Below are 12,996 nucleotides of genomic sequence, written 5' to 3'. Positions count from 1 at the left end.
AAGTCACTGAGCAGGTTTGTCCTATGAATTGTAAAGAAAAGCCCATCCTCATGCCTAATGTAAACCTTTTTTTTTTAAAAGGTTTTTGAAACCATAACCTAGTCACTACGAAATATTTCAAGAGAACCTGAGATTGGAAAATCTTAGTGATGGACGTGTTTTCCATTTACAATGACAAAGTGATATTTGAACAATTGTTTTCCCCCATAATGATTAACGTTCTCAATTCCAATGAAAGTGGTAATCCATTTTGACTTTTTTAATCCATTTTAAAAATGTGATTCTCAAAACAAGATTTGCCACAATGAGAATTCACTTTGTGGAACCTCCATAATATGAGTACATTTGTCTAAGCTTCATGCTGCTTACCTATTAGAGACTTTATTTTTTACTAAAGAGTTTTTAAACATGAGTTCTCTAGATAATTAATTCCAGTTATGCCAAGAATATCCTGTAGGAATAATATTTTTAAATAGGTAACCTCGTTCCTATAAACAGATTGTATAAGGACTGATGTGCTCTTTTTTGTTTAAATCTGGTCTAATTCATGTGGGAAGGTAATGTATCCTTGTATTAGTGTCAATTTCAAAGAAAACATATTTTACACTTAATCTGTGTTAAAAGAAAAATGTCAGATACGAGAAAAGAATTATAATACTTACTGTAGTAGGCTGGCTTAGTATATGGTGCACACTCTTAAGTAGTGATGCACCTTGCACTACTCCAGGCAACCCATATGGTGATTTTAGTGGTCTTTGATAACCATAGAAAACTCCCAAAGTGATTGCTGTGGAGAGCAGCCCTCAGGCTTATCTTGAAGCAGTGTAAGGCAGCTTGTTTTACCACATTTAATTGACCGTGTAGGTTAGATTGAAAAAGAACCACACAGTGGTTATAAACGTAAGTCTAATTATTATGCAAGACAATCACTAACACATTGGTATATCTTCTATCCGGAGATATCAACAATACACACAGTAGTACATCAAAATAATCGGGTAAGTAGCACAAATATACACTGGTCTCCAGGGGGAGACCAAACCATATACTAAGAAAGTGGAACGCAAACTGCAAAGGAGAATGAGACTTGGACCAGAAGACTCAGAGGGGTTGGGGACACACAAAACCACCCAAAGAAGGTACCCATAAAGCCCACGGAGGCTGTGTGCAGAGTGGAAATACAACTTTGTGCCCAATAGAAGTAAATTGAGAAGTCGTGGTTGCAGTTTTAAAGTGGAAGGACCCTTCCCAGAGGACCCCGAATAAACCCTTTGGAAGACTAAAGTTTGGAGAGCCACCCCACCCGTGGAGGCTCCAGGAACCAGGTTACCTGCACCAGGGAAGCCAGTTGCTTAAAGGGGAATTGACGTCGTAATCTGCTGTAGACGAAAATGGAAGAGTTCGAAAAAGATGCCTCTGGAGAAGCCTGTGAAGTACTCCGGTGGAATCCAAGGGTGGATTCTTGAAGAGGAGACCCACCTGCAAGCAGAGGGGACAGAGTCTATGCCACCATGATCAGGAGGCACGGAAGCACAATACCCCACCCTGGCAGGGCACTCCGGAGTAAAGACGATTACCTTGTCACTGCAGCTGTGAGGATCCGGCAAAGCTGAGGAGGACCAGGAGCTATGCACAAGCTGTACCACGTCGGATGTCGGTGTCTTGGTGGTCGATGTCTGGCAGGAGCACCAACAAGCTTTGGTAGCCGCAACTGGAGTGGAAAGTGAAAAGATTCATATGTTGAGACCAGCAAGATCCAAGGGACTCACCAAGTGCAGGAGAGTCAGAGCAGACCTGAGCAAGCAGGGGAGCCCACTGAAGCAAAGAAAAAACCTCATGAGGTCGAAGGTGCACGAGTCACAAGGTAGCTCACAAAAAATGGAGACCCATAGTGCAAGGGATGTAGTAAGGGAACTGATCTTCGAAGGATGAGGAGCTGGTGGCTGGAGCTTCTAATAGCCCGATGATCTCTGGAGTGCAGCACCAACAAGCCTTGGCAACGGCAAGTTGACGCAGTGCTCACGGGTTTGGTCCCAAAGACTCCGATGCGGGATACTTTCCTCAACATTGCAGAGAAGACAGGTCAGGCCTCTAAGGAGCTGCAGAACCACCACCTGTGTTGCTGAGCCTCGTGAAGTCCATAGGACAGGAGCAGCAGACCGGTCAGCTTCATCGCTGTGCCTGCAGATGCAGGGGAAGCACTCCTTCACTGCAAAGGAGATTACTTCGGATGTCCTTGATGCCCACAGGTCTTCTGGAGAACCTGGATGAAGCATAGACACAGACTAGGCAGAAGATTTGAAGAACAGCGATACCAGGAGCAGCAGGAGTCTTCCAGTTCCAGTCGAAGTCCAAGTGTCCTGATGGTCGAAGAGTGTCTTGGTTTCAGAGGTCAGTCTTGTTCCACGTCATATCAGAAAGCTCCCCTAAGTACTTTAGCAAAAGGGTTGAAACGGCTCGGGGGTCCCTCCCAAAGGAGGGGCAGGACAGAGGGGTAGATACTCCTCCTGTCCTTTGTCCAGTTTTGCGCCAGAGCAGGAACAAAGGGCTTCAGAATTGGCTCAAACCAGAGTATGCAAGGAGGGCACCAAATGTGCCCTTCATTTCAGTCTGGTAGCGCCTCAAAGCGCCCCCAGCCCAATACAATAAGTTCTGTTTGGGAGGTGGTCACATCTCCCTGTGATAGGAAAGCTATTGTTCTACCTTCCCCTGCTTGAACTCCGCTCAGCAGCAGGAGGACAGGATTGCGTCTGTGGTCTGCAGCAACACTAGCTTGCTGACCGACCCTAAAAGGCTGTTACTGTGAGTACAGGGGAGTCACCTACGGATCCCCCTAGGGCATGGGATCGTACTTCCAGCACCTGAATTGATGTTGGGGTATGATTCCAACATCTTTGATACCAAACATGACCAGGTCGGTGCAGCCATTATATAGTTACACATCTCGTAATGACTGATGTTCACTATACATCTTAAAATGGCGGACTGGAGAACCGTAGGGGTGACTTATAGGTTTTAAGTGCAGTGACTTCAGATATAAGTAAACTTATATCTGTTGTGAGGGGTGCAAGCACCATCTCACACAGGGTACAATGTCAGGCCTGTAATACGAGTTGAAGTTGATGCCCATGGGTGGCATAATACATGCTGCAGCCCATGGGAGGCCACCTGGTGTACCTATGCCCTGGGTACCTCAGTACCATATACTAGGGACTTATAGGGGTCCGCAGTAGCCAATTGTGGATGTACCAAGTACTTGCCAGAGCCAATTTGGGAGAGAGAGCACAGTTGCTGGGGGTCCTGATTAGCAGGATCCAACAGACTACAGTCAAAATGCACTGACACCAGGCAAAAAGTGGGGGTAACCATGAAAGCAGATCCAACTTTCCTACACATACTGAGAACAATAAAGCGCCATGACAACCAGCAGTAATGTTGTACACGATGAGTTACAACTATTCTGTTACTGCTTGGTTTTTTGTACCTGGCTCCACGATGCGCTCATGTAGGGATTGTGTGCGGCATGCTGGCCTCACAAATAGTGACGTCTTTTCAGTTTTAGTTTACTTTTGTTGTTCTGTGTACCACCATTTTAAAATTCGGTACACCTGGGGATGTTCTTGTCTTCCATAATAGGAGTTACTTTTTAGGTCGAGCCTGGGCAGCGCGCAAGCGCTGCTTTGCTGGCATGTGCTATTGAGTTAGGGATGTGAAGCTCCGCCTACTCACTGCCCATATTTTTCATTGGCTTGTGTCATTGTCTTTGGTAAATGCTAGCGTCTGATTTGTTAGTACCGCCTTGTCTTCATTTATAACATCCCATGGCGACACCCCCTGTTACTTGTGTTATTGCTTGGCCGGCTTTAATTTCAGCCTCTGAGCACTATATTGCTGAATGGTTTTCAGCCGCCTGCAAACCGGCAGGATGCTCTCTCTTGTAAGGCTTCATTTCTTTTCCATAGCACGGCATGCTACAGTGGCAGCTGCCCCTTTTGTTTATTTGAGGTGCTGAACGCGGCTGGATGTTTTTTTTTTCCCATTCTTTAACTTTTGTTTGTAAAATCGCCCCATGCGACGCTTTCACATTCATGACGGCCATGCCCCTTTCTTTAGAAGAGTTGCATCTGAGGAAAGGAGCACGGCCGCCATCAAAGTGAAAGCACTGCACGAGGCGCTTTTGCAAACAACCATTTGCAATGCAATAGGTCTCGCCTTTTCGAGAGTTTAGTAAATGCAAGACCTATTGCATTGCAAATGCTTGTGTTTTCCTGTTTCCAAGTTCCAACACCCAGGGAGCGACATCAGTAATGCTTAGGGATCCCGGCGCTATTATCCCGAAAAAGAGTCCAGAGTTTCAAAGTTTCTGGTCTGCGGTCTTCAGTGCAAACCGTGGAAAGGAATGCAGGGGGTTCCAGGTGTGGCATCTGCGTCCTGAGGGTAACATGTCACCCTTCTGTAGAAAATCAACCCACCCCTCTTGAATCACAACTTTAAAGGTCCAAGTTCGAATAGTCTAGTCAAATAAAAAAGAACGGACTCTGATTGATAGCTGTGCCCGAGGCGAAACCATATTAATTGATTGGTTGGTATGTTGATTTCTTCGAGCCTGTTATTGGTCCTACACCCTCGACAGGCTTTAGGATTGCCTGTTTAGATTTTGTCGCTAGCCAGATTAGAGGCAGTGACTGTCACTAGGCTGCTTCTGAAACGTGCATTGCTAGCCACAGCAGAGTGATTAGCGCAGATTCAATTTTAGAGCTAATGGAATCAGATGCTACGTTCATTTCCCTTAACATCTGTTTGGTTCAAAGGTCCTCTTCTCAAGAGGTGCAATAAAAACCAATGCATTTCAACGGAGACCCCGAGAGAGTGTTTTTACTTGTACTGCATGCCTTCCCTCTTTATCTTTTAAACTTTTAATTTGCACAAAAGCTTAAGGGAAGCCGAAACTTTGTTGTTTTATTAATATCCAGTATAAACAGCGGATTCGACTGGCTGCGTAGGTCATAACGTCCTTTTTTTTACCCTGACAAACGGTCAGCACGGGACATAGCGGACCGATCGGATCCATGAGGCATAACACACTCAGAGTTTATGTACTCAGACCAGAGGATTTGTGAGTAACACCACAATCCACTACACTCACAGCACACTTTAGGGTGTGTGCTGATATTTACACCCACGTGGCCGCCTTTTTGGTCACTCACAAATTTGGTCCTGACGAAAGCCTTATGATCTAACCCAGAGGCTGAAACTAGTAGACCCAAATATTTAATAGGGATACCGGGTATATACCATACCCCTTAAGAGATCCAGAGTCTGTTTTTACTTATGTCCTAGGACCCTTCCATTAAAACTTTTCAAAACAAGGGCATTCCTAGAGACATTTTTAACTCATAACTGCACTTCACATATCACTTCACTTTCCTTCACCGAACAACCTGCTCCGCTGTAATTCAGGCGTTGTAGCACAGCTGGATTGCAGTAGGTGATCCAGCTGGGCCCCGATGATGAAGCATGCCACCTACCAGGTAGGTGGGTGAGGGGTTTCCTAAATACTATCTACAGTTGTTTGCACTACTTTCTATTGAAGGTAGCGGCAAAGAGTGTTTGACCGCAGATACCTCATAATAGAACTTGTCCATTTTGTTTATTTATATCCTATATAGGGAAAAGGACAAGTTATCTTTTTCCTTGCTCTCTTTTTGGTTATATATATTTATTAATATCAGGCACACAACCTTAGCCATCCACAATAGACCACTTTGATACACAGTCTTCGCTCTCTGGACTTTTATCAAACTGGCTATTACCATAATTGTATGTTCGAGGCATATGAGCTGCAGATTACACACTTGTGCATAGATCGCCATCTGGTGTTGGGCCCGGATGTTTGCAGTTTGTTTTTCCTCTTGGAAAGTCTTTGGAAGTCACGAGTTCGATGACTCCTCCCTTGGATCGTATTGCGCATGGGCTTCGGCTCCATCCTCAGATTGTTTTTTTCCGCCATCGGGCTCGGATGTAATGTTCGCACTCCGGTTCCGAACAGCTTCCAGTTCGACGCGCAATCCTCATCCCAATTCGCGGTATTGTTTAGAACGCGATCTCCCCACTCGACGCAACTTCTCATCGGCACAGACCTTCGGTTCCAGTCGTCGACGGCGGCCTTCGGGCCTACCCAAGCTCCGGTCCTGGCTAATGGAAAGGACTCCACTATAGACACCTCAAAAGCGCTCGCCTACCCCAATCCTGCCAGGATTGCAAGCATCCAGGCTCTGCGCGCAAAATTTATAGCACAACACCCCCTTCCAGCTCGGGTGTTCATGCAACTAATAGGGATGATGCCCTCTTGCATCTTCATAGTACCTCACGCAAGACTCCCGATGCGTCCTCTCCAAGAGTGCTTGGCGCACCAATGGAACCAGGCCCAGGGTCAATTAACAGATCTGGTGTTGGTAAACGGTCGTACCCATCGCTCTCTGCAGTGGTGGACTACCACAAACCTTTCCAAAGGTCGACCGTTCCTGGACCCGGTTCCACAGGTAGTACTAACAACAGACGCATCACTCTCCGCTGGGGAGCTCATCTATTACATCTCACCGTGCAAGGCAAGTGGTCACCTCAACAGAAGCTAGTCCATATCAATCATCTGGAGTTACTAGCGATCTTCCTAGCCCTAAAATCCCTTCAGACACAAATTTTGGGCAAAGCAGTCCTGATCCACACAGACAACATGACAGCCATGTATTATATTCAAAAACAAGGCGGGACACACTCTCCACAGCTCTCTCAATTAGCACAGAGCATATGGAGATGGGCCATACCCCGGAAAATCTTTCTCCTAGCCCAGCATGTCCCAGGAGTACAAAACACTATAGCAGATCTACTCAGCAGACAAACACAACAACTCCACGAGTGGGAACTTCACCCGCAAGTTCTTCACCCATACTTTCAAATGTGGGAGCATCCACAGATAGACCTCTTCGCCACCCACGAAAACAAAAAATGCCCAAGCTTCGCCGCCAGATACCCACCCATTGTCCAAAGGCAATGCGATATGGATGAACTGGTCAGGCAGATTTGCGTACGCTTTTCCGCCTCTCCCACTAATTCCATTAGTAGTGCGCAAACTACAACAGCACTCCCTCACACTAATAATAGTAGCGCCAACTTGGGCCAGACAACCGTGGTACACCACACTACTGGAACTATCGGTAGTACCACATCAAAAATTACGCCTCTCTCCACACCTCTTAACCCAGAACCATGGAGAGATCAGACACCCGGACCCAGCTCAGCTCAACCTTGCGATCTGGCTCCTGAAATCCTAGAATTCGGATACCTAAATCTTCCTCCTGACTGTATGAACGTCATCAAGGAAGCTAGGCGCCCTACCACTAGAGCGTGCTACGCCGCCAAGTGGAAACGTTTTGTTATCTATTGTCATAACAACACCATCAATCCACTAGATGTGTCCATTCAACACATCATAGGCTACTTACTCCACCTACAAAGGTGCAATCTAGCCTATTCGTCCATTCGACTACACCTCGCAGCCATAGCAGCTTACCTACAAAACAGGCAACATCTCTCACTCTTTCGAGTACCTGCCATTAAAGCCTTCATGGAAGGCCTTAAAAGAATAATTCCCCCCAGAGTACCATCCTCACCTGTGTGGAACTTAAATATTGTTCTCACCAGACTAATGGGACCTCCTTTTGAACCCCTACACAAATGTGAACTTCAATTCCTAACATGGAAAAACGCTTTTCTTGTAGCTATCACTTCCCTCAGAAGGGTCAGTGAGCTACAAGCATTTACTATTCAAGAACCTTTTCTACAAATGCACCATAATAAGGTGGTTCTCCGTACCAACCCAAAATTCCTCCCCAAAGTCATTTCTCCTTTTCACCTAAACCAATCTGTAGAACTACCAGTATTCTTCTCGCAACCAAAAACTGTTGCAGAAAGAGCTCTTCACACACTAGATGTCAAACGAGCCTTACTCTACTACATCGAGAGAACACAACCCTTCCGTAAGACGAAACAACTGTTTGTCTCTTTCTCTCCACCACACAAGGGCAACCCCATCTCCAAATCAGGGATAGCTAGGTGGATTGTCAAATGTATTCAAATTTGCTACCATAAAGCAAAACTAACGCTATCCGTTCACCCTAAAGCCCACTCTACACGTAAAATAGGGGCTTCAAAGGCTTTTCTAGGGAACATCCCATTCGATGATATCTGCAAAGCAGCTACATGGTCAACACCGCACACTTTCACCAAACACTATTGTGTAGATGTGCAAACTAAGCAACAAGCTAGTGTGGGCCAGGCTGTACTCAAAACATTATTTCAAACCACTGCAACAGATGCGGGTGGTCTCCGCTAACGGTGGGTACTGCTATATAATCTATGCACAAGTGTGTAATCTGCAGTTTATATGCCTCGAACGGAATATGCTACTTACCAGTATGCAACTGTTCTTGGCATGTAGAGCTGCAGATCTACACACGCCCACCCGCCTCCCCGGCTACCTGCATCTGTTCCAGCTTATCTTATTTAGATAACACACACATGGGCATCTTCACTGTTATTACTACGCTCCATCTTTCCCTGCTGGCGAAAAAAACAATCTGAGGATGGAGCCGAAGCCCATGCGCAATACGATCCAAGGGAGGAGTCACCGAACTCGTGACTTCCAAAGACTTTCCAAGAGGAAAAACAAACTGCAAACATCCGGGCCCAACACCAGATGGCGATCTATGCACAAGTGTGTAAATCTGCAGCTCTACATGCCAAGAACAGATGCATACTGGTATGTAGCATATTCCTTACTCCGTTTTAGGGGTGCGAAGAGCCATGGATGGCAGAAATGTCATTTGAAAAATAATGCAGACCAAAAGAGTAGCTGTAAGCCTGCAAATGTTTACTTGAGAGTGCTGTTGGACTTCTTATCCAGTTTTAAAGATTAATTGAATTGGCCTGGCATGAATATTTCAGAAGATCCTGGAATAAACTGGTTGTCTCTATTTTTTGATAACCCCTTATCTGCTTTCTAATCCCTCCCCTACCATTGTCGTGTTAAATGTCTTCCCGCCCCCTCCCGTTGTCTGTGCCGTCTTTACTCCCGCCCCCTCCCATTGTCCGTGCCAGCTTTACTCCCGCCCCCGCCTGTTGTCCATGCCGCCTTTACTCCCACCCCCCGTTGTCCATTCCGTCTTTACTCCCACCCCCCTCACGTTGTCCGTGCTGTCTTTGTCCGTGCCGTCTTTACTCCCGCCCCCCTCCCGTTGTCCATGCCGTCTTTACTCTCGCCCCCGTCCTGTTTACTGCTGAAAGTACAAGAACACCTTGTGATTACCTTATTCCCTTAAAAGTTACCCCTTTTACCTTTTAGATCTAGTCCTTTGGTAGACTCGATCACCACTAAGTTCAAGGATAATTTTATTTTGCTTTAAGTTTCATTTTAAGGCACAGACCTAACGTTGTGATTTGAGCAAATAACCATACTCTGGATGTCACTCACACATGGGGATGCTTATGAGTGCAGCACGCTCGGCTGTAAAGCAGCTGCTTCTAGCACTTCTCACTCACCAAGCACTCTTCCTGCCTCTGCTTAAAATTGTGTGCGACAGATTAAGCAGCAGATGTGACAATACACTTCAAAGGTCCCAAAGGCGAGACCTATTGGCTATGCCAGTGCATGTTATGCTATGTATCAAAATGTGAATTGTTTAGAAAGAAAGTAATTGTGTTGATTTCATTGTAATACAAAGAAAACAAATGAACTCTAGTAAGGTTTCAGATATGGTGAAGGGGGTGCTTGGGCCCGAACCTTTGAGGTGGAACAGACCGGTGCAACCCAGATTAGTAGTTGTATTATTGGCGGATGGTAATCTTCTCTCATGCTGCAACGAGTTAAGTAGTATTTAGTGGTTAACTCTTTGCAGTATTTAGTAGTTAGTACTATGAATGGAAGGTGAGCCACAATCTTGTTATAAAGTAAAAGGATTCCTGCATGTTTGAAATGAGAGATTTGAAATATAAAGTCTTGAGTGAAGTAAAGAACTATAATCCTTTTCAAATCCCAGCAATATATAACTACCATCTTGCAAACCCAAAAGATGAGAATAAACTTATAGGTACCATGTTCCAGGAAAAAACACAAAATCTGGCCAGGCCACATATTACTATTTTGTAGATGCTCATCCTGAAAGCATCAAGCATGCATACATTTTGACCAACTCTAGGTTCAGTTGTATCCCTATATGGAGTGCACGTAATAAATGATTCAAGTTCTTATCAATGTAAGCTTAAAAACTCTGATCATAATACAGTACATCATATATTTCCTTGGTGCTTTTTGCTAAATAAGATTTCATTCCCTCTCAATCAAAGTACACATTCAAATATTTATAAAATGTATGAACTGTTTCATTTATATTTAAACCATGAGTTACAGATTTTAATTTTTAAATCCAAAAGCATTCACATTACTGCAATCTCCTCTGTTTATTTTAATGCTGCAAATCCCCAGGTAAGATGAATTTTATAATGTTGGTTCAAATAATAACAAATGTGAATCACAACCATAAAGGCTCCACCATTTGCAAGATCAGTGCGCCACACACCATCCCCACGTGGGCACACATTGAAATATGGAGCCGGTTACAAAAAGTCAAGCACTGATCGGATAGTTGAAATAGCATCCTGAACACCGCTTCTGACACTTACCATACTGCTTTACTGATCACTGAAGTATTGTAATCTTCTTTTCTGGTTCACGAGTAATTTTTAACACAGATAAAGTGTAAAGATCTTTCTTTAAAATTCATTCTCTAATTCAACAAGGATACGTTAACTTTCAACATGAATTAGATGAGATTTAAACAAAAAATGTGCACGCTAGAATTTATACAATCTACTTTCAATAGGAACTAGGCTAAATACAATATTATCTCAAAAACAGGAGAGCGGCCTCGCTACTCCAAGAAATATCGCTCCTTATACAAAAATGTATTGATAAAAAAAGGATCCCTTGGAGAAATAAACCGTCGGGCAAATCACATTCCACTATCTTTACAACCATATACTCCTCACTATCAGTCTTAAAAGGAACCAAGAGGCAATTATACAAAATCCCTTGAATAAAACATATGATTGAACCAATTATACAGTTATATAAGAATCTTCTTAATCCAAATTATTTAATAAGAAATGCTTTCCACATATATTATTTAAAATCTTATACTAAGAGAGACATCACAAACAAGACATACATATTTGTCATTCAGAATGCTAGTTCATTTGAAGGAATCAACCGTTTACAATATCTAAACACTCTTTTCGTAATGGTTTGTTCCTCAAATTTAACAACAAGGGGGCGTCCTATGCATTTTGGTGAATAAACAGAGAGGAACCACCTTCTTTAGGACAACAACAATCTTTATCTCTCTAACCAAGTATGTAATATTCACCGATTTTTATATTTTTATTTTTATATTATTGTTAAGGTGAGACACACTGTTGACCATCACAACAGCCAGGTCATAGCAGACGGGAAAGAAACTCTTTTATATTTTATTTTGATGCTCACATAGATGCTTGAGGCCTTGTTTGTGATCTCTCTCTTAGTATAAGATTTTTATAATATATGTGGAATGTATTTCTTATTAAATAATTTGGATTAAGATGATTCTTATATAACTGTTTAATTGGTTTTATCATATGTTTTATTAAACAGATTTTGTATAATTGCCTTTTGGGTCCTTTTAAGACTGATAGGGAGAAGTAAATGGTTGTGAAGATAGTGGAATGTGATTTGCTTGACTTGATTTCTCCAAGAGATCCCTTTTTTATTGATAAATACAATATTATTCCTGCACAATACTCTTGATGTAATTGTGATTAATTGTATAGAGAACTTTTACATAACAGTATAGTTAAGAAAAGATTCAAACGGTATTCAGCTCGGATAAATGTACTCCTATTATTGAGGTTCCACAAAATGAATTCTTACTGCGGTAAATCTTGCTTTCAGAATCGGATTGCTAAATCTGAAGCAACAAGCCAAAATAGATTTACACTTTAATTGGGATTGAGGTAGTTATTCACTATGGTTAAACTGGTTTCGCGCAATTTGTTAAAATCGTACGTCAATGTAAATGAAAAACCCATTGGATTCTCTAGACACATTTCTTAAAGACTTTGTTAATGTTCCAAAAACCTTGGGAAAAAACTTTCACTAGACATGAGGCTGGGCCTTTCCTTACAATGCATGGGGCAGGTCTACAAAGGAGGACTTCACATTTTTCATCTCTGACTATTTGGTTTGCACATTCATGGGGTCCGCTTGATACATTTTGGGTAAATGCTTGCCTTCACTCTCCTTCCTTTGTATCGTTGCTTTTATTTATTCAAATATTCTCTGATTCTCTTGGGCACTTTATTCTTCAATATTCTAATATTCGTCTTGTATTCAATAAATTCAGTTGATTTTTGATTAATTGTTAGTTGTGAATTTATACATTTTCTTTCTCCTTTTACCTTTTTCTTGTTATTTTTCATTGCCCCTTTTTTCTTTTTGAGTTGCCTGTATAAGCTTGCTGCTTGGGGTTCATCCTCACCTCTCATTAATATTGTGCATTGTTGTTCTAATAATATTGATACAAGCCCTGTTGAAGTGACAATGTATTACTAATGTTGTGAAATGTGTTGGTTTGAGCAGAAATTGAAAATTAATTAGCATTTGAAGAATAAAGTAAACTGTTTTACTAACTTTATGATCAGTATTATTTTCAGACTTTGAAACTTGTCTTCTTGAACTTTAATTTTGTTCGACCTAGGAGTGATGTTTTGCAGTTGACCTTGTGCAGGGTTCGCTTTCCACTTATATTTTCTGTCTGAAATGCCTATTGTTGTCAGTTCTTCAAAATATGCATTGAATGGGCTTAGGCTCCTCCCAGCGCAGTGCTTCTCTTTCTCCTGATGTTA

At 42.8% G+C, this 12,996-nt stretch overlaps 1 protein-coding gene across 1 annotated transcript in view; it reads left to right on the top strand.

The window, feature by feature from the left end:
• Positions 1-12,996, top strand: part of TMEM165 (transmembrane protein 165) — a 279,341-nt gene that overhangs the window by 232,760 nt on the left and 33,585 nt on the right. The window lies entirely within an intron of this gene.

Source organism: Triturus cristatus, chromosome 2_2 (assembly GCF_964204655.1).
Source record: "Triturus cristatus chromosome 2_2, aTriCri1.1, whole genome shotgun sequence".
Lineage (NCBI taxonomy): Eukaryota > Metazoa > Chordata > Amphibia > Caudata > Salamandridae > Triturus > Triturus cristatus.
The sequence above is the reverse complement of the archived record's forward strand: the minus strand, read 5'-3'. Positions and strand labels throughout refer to the sequence as shown.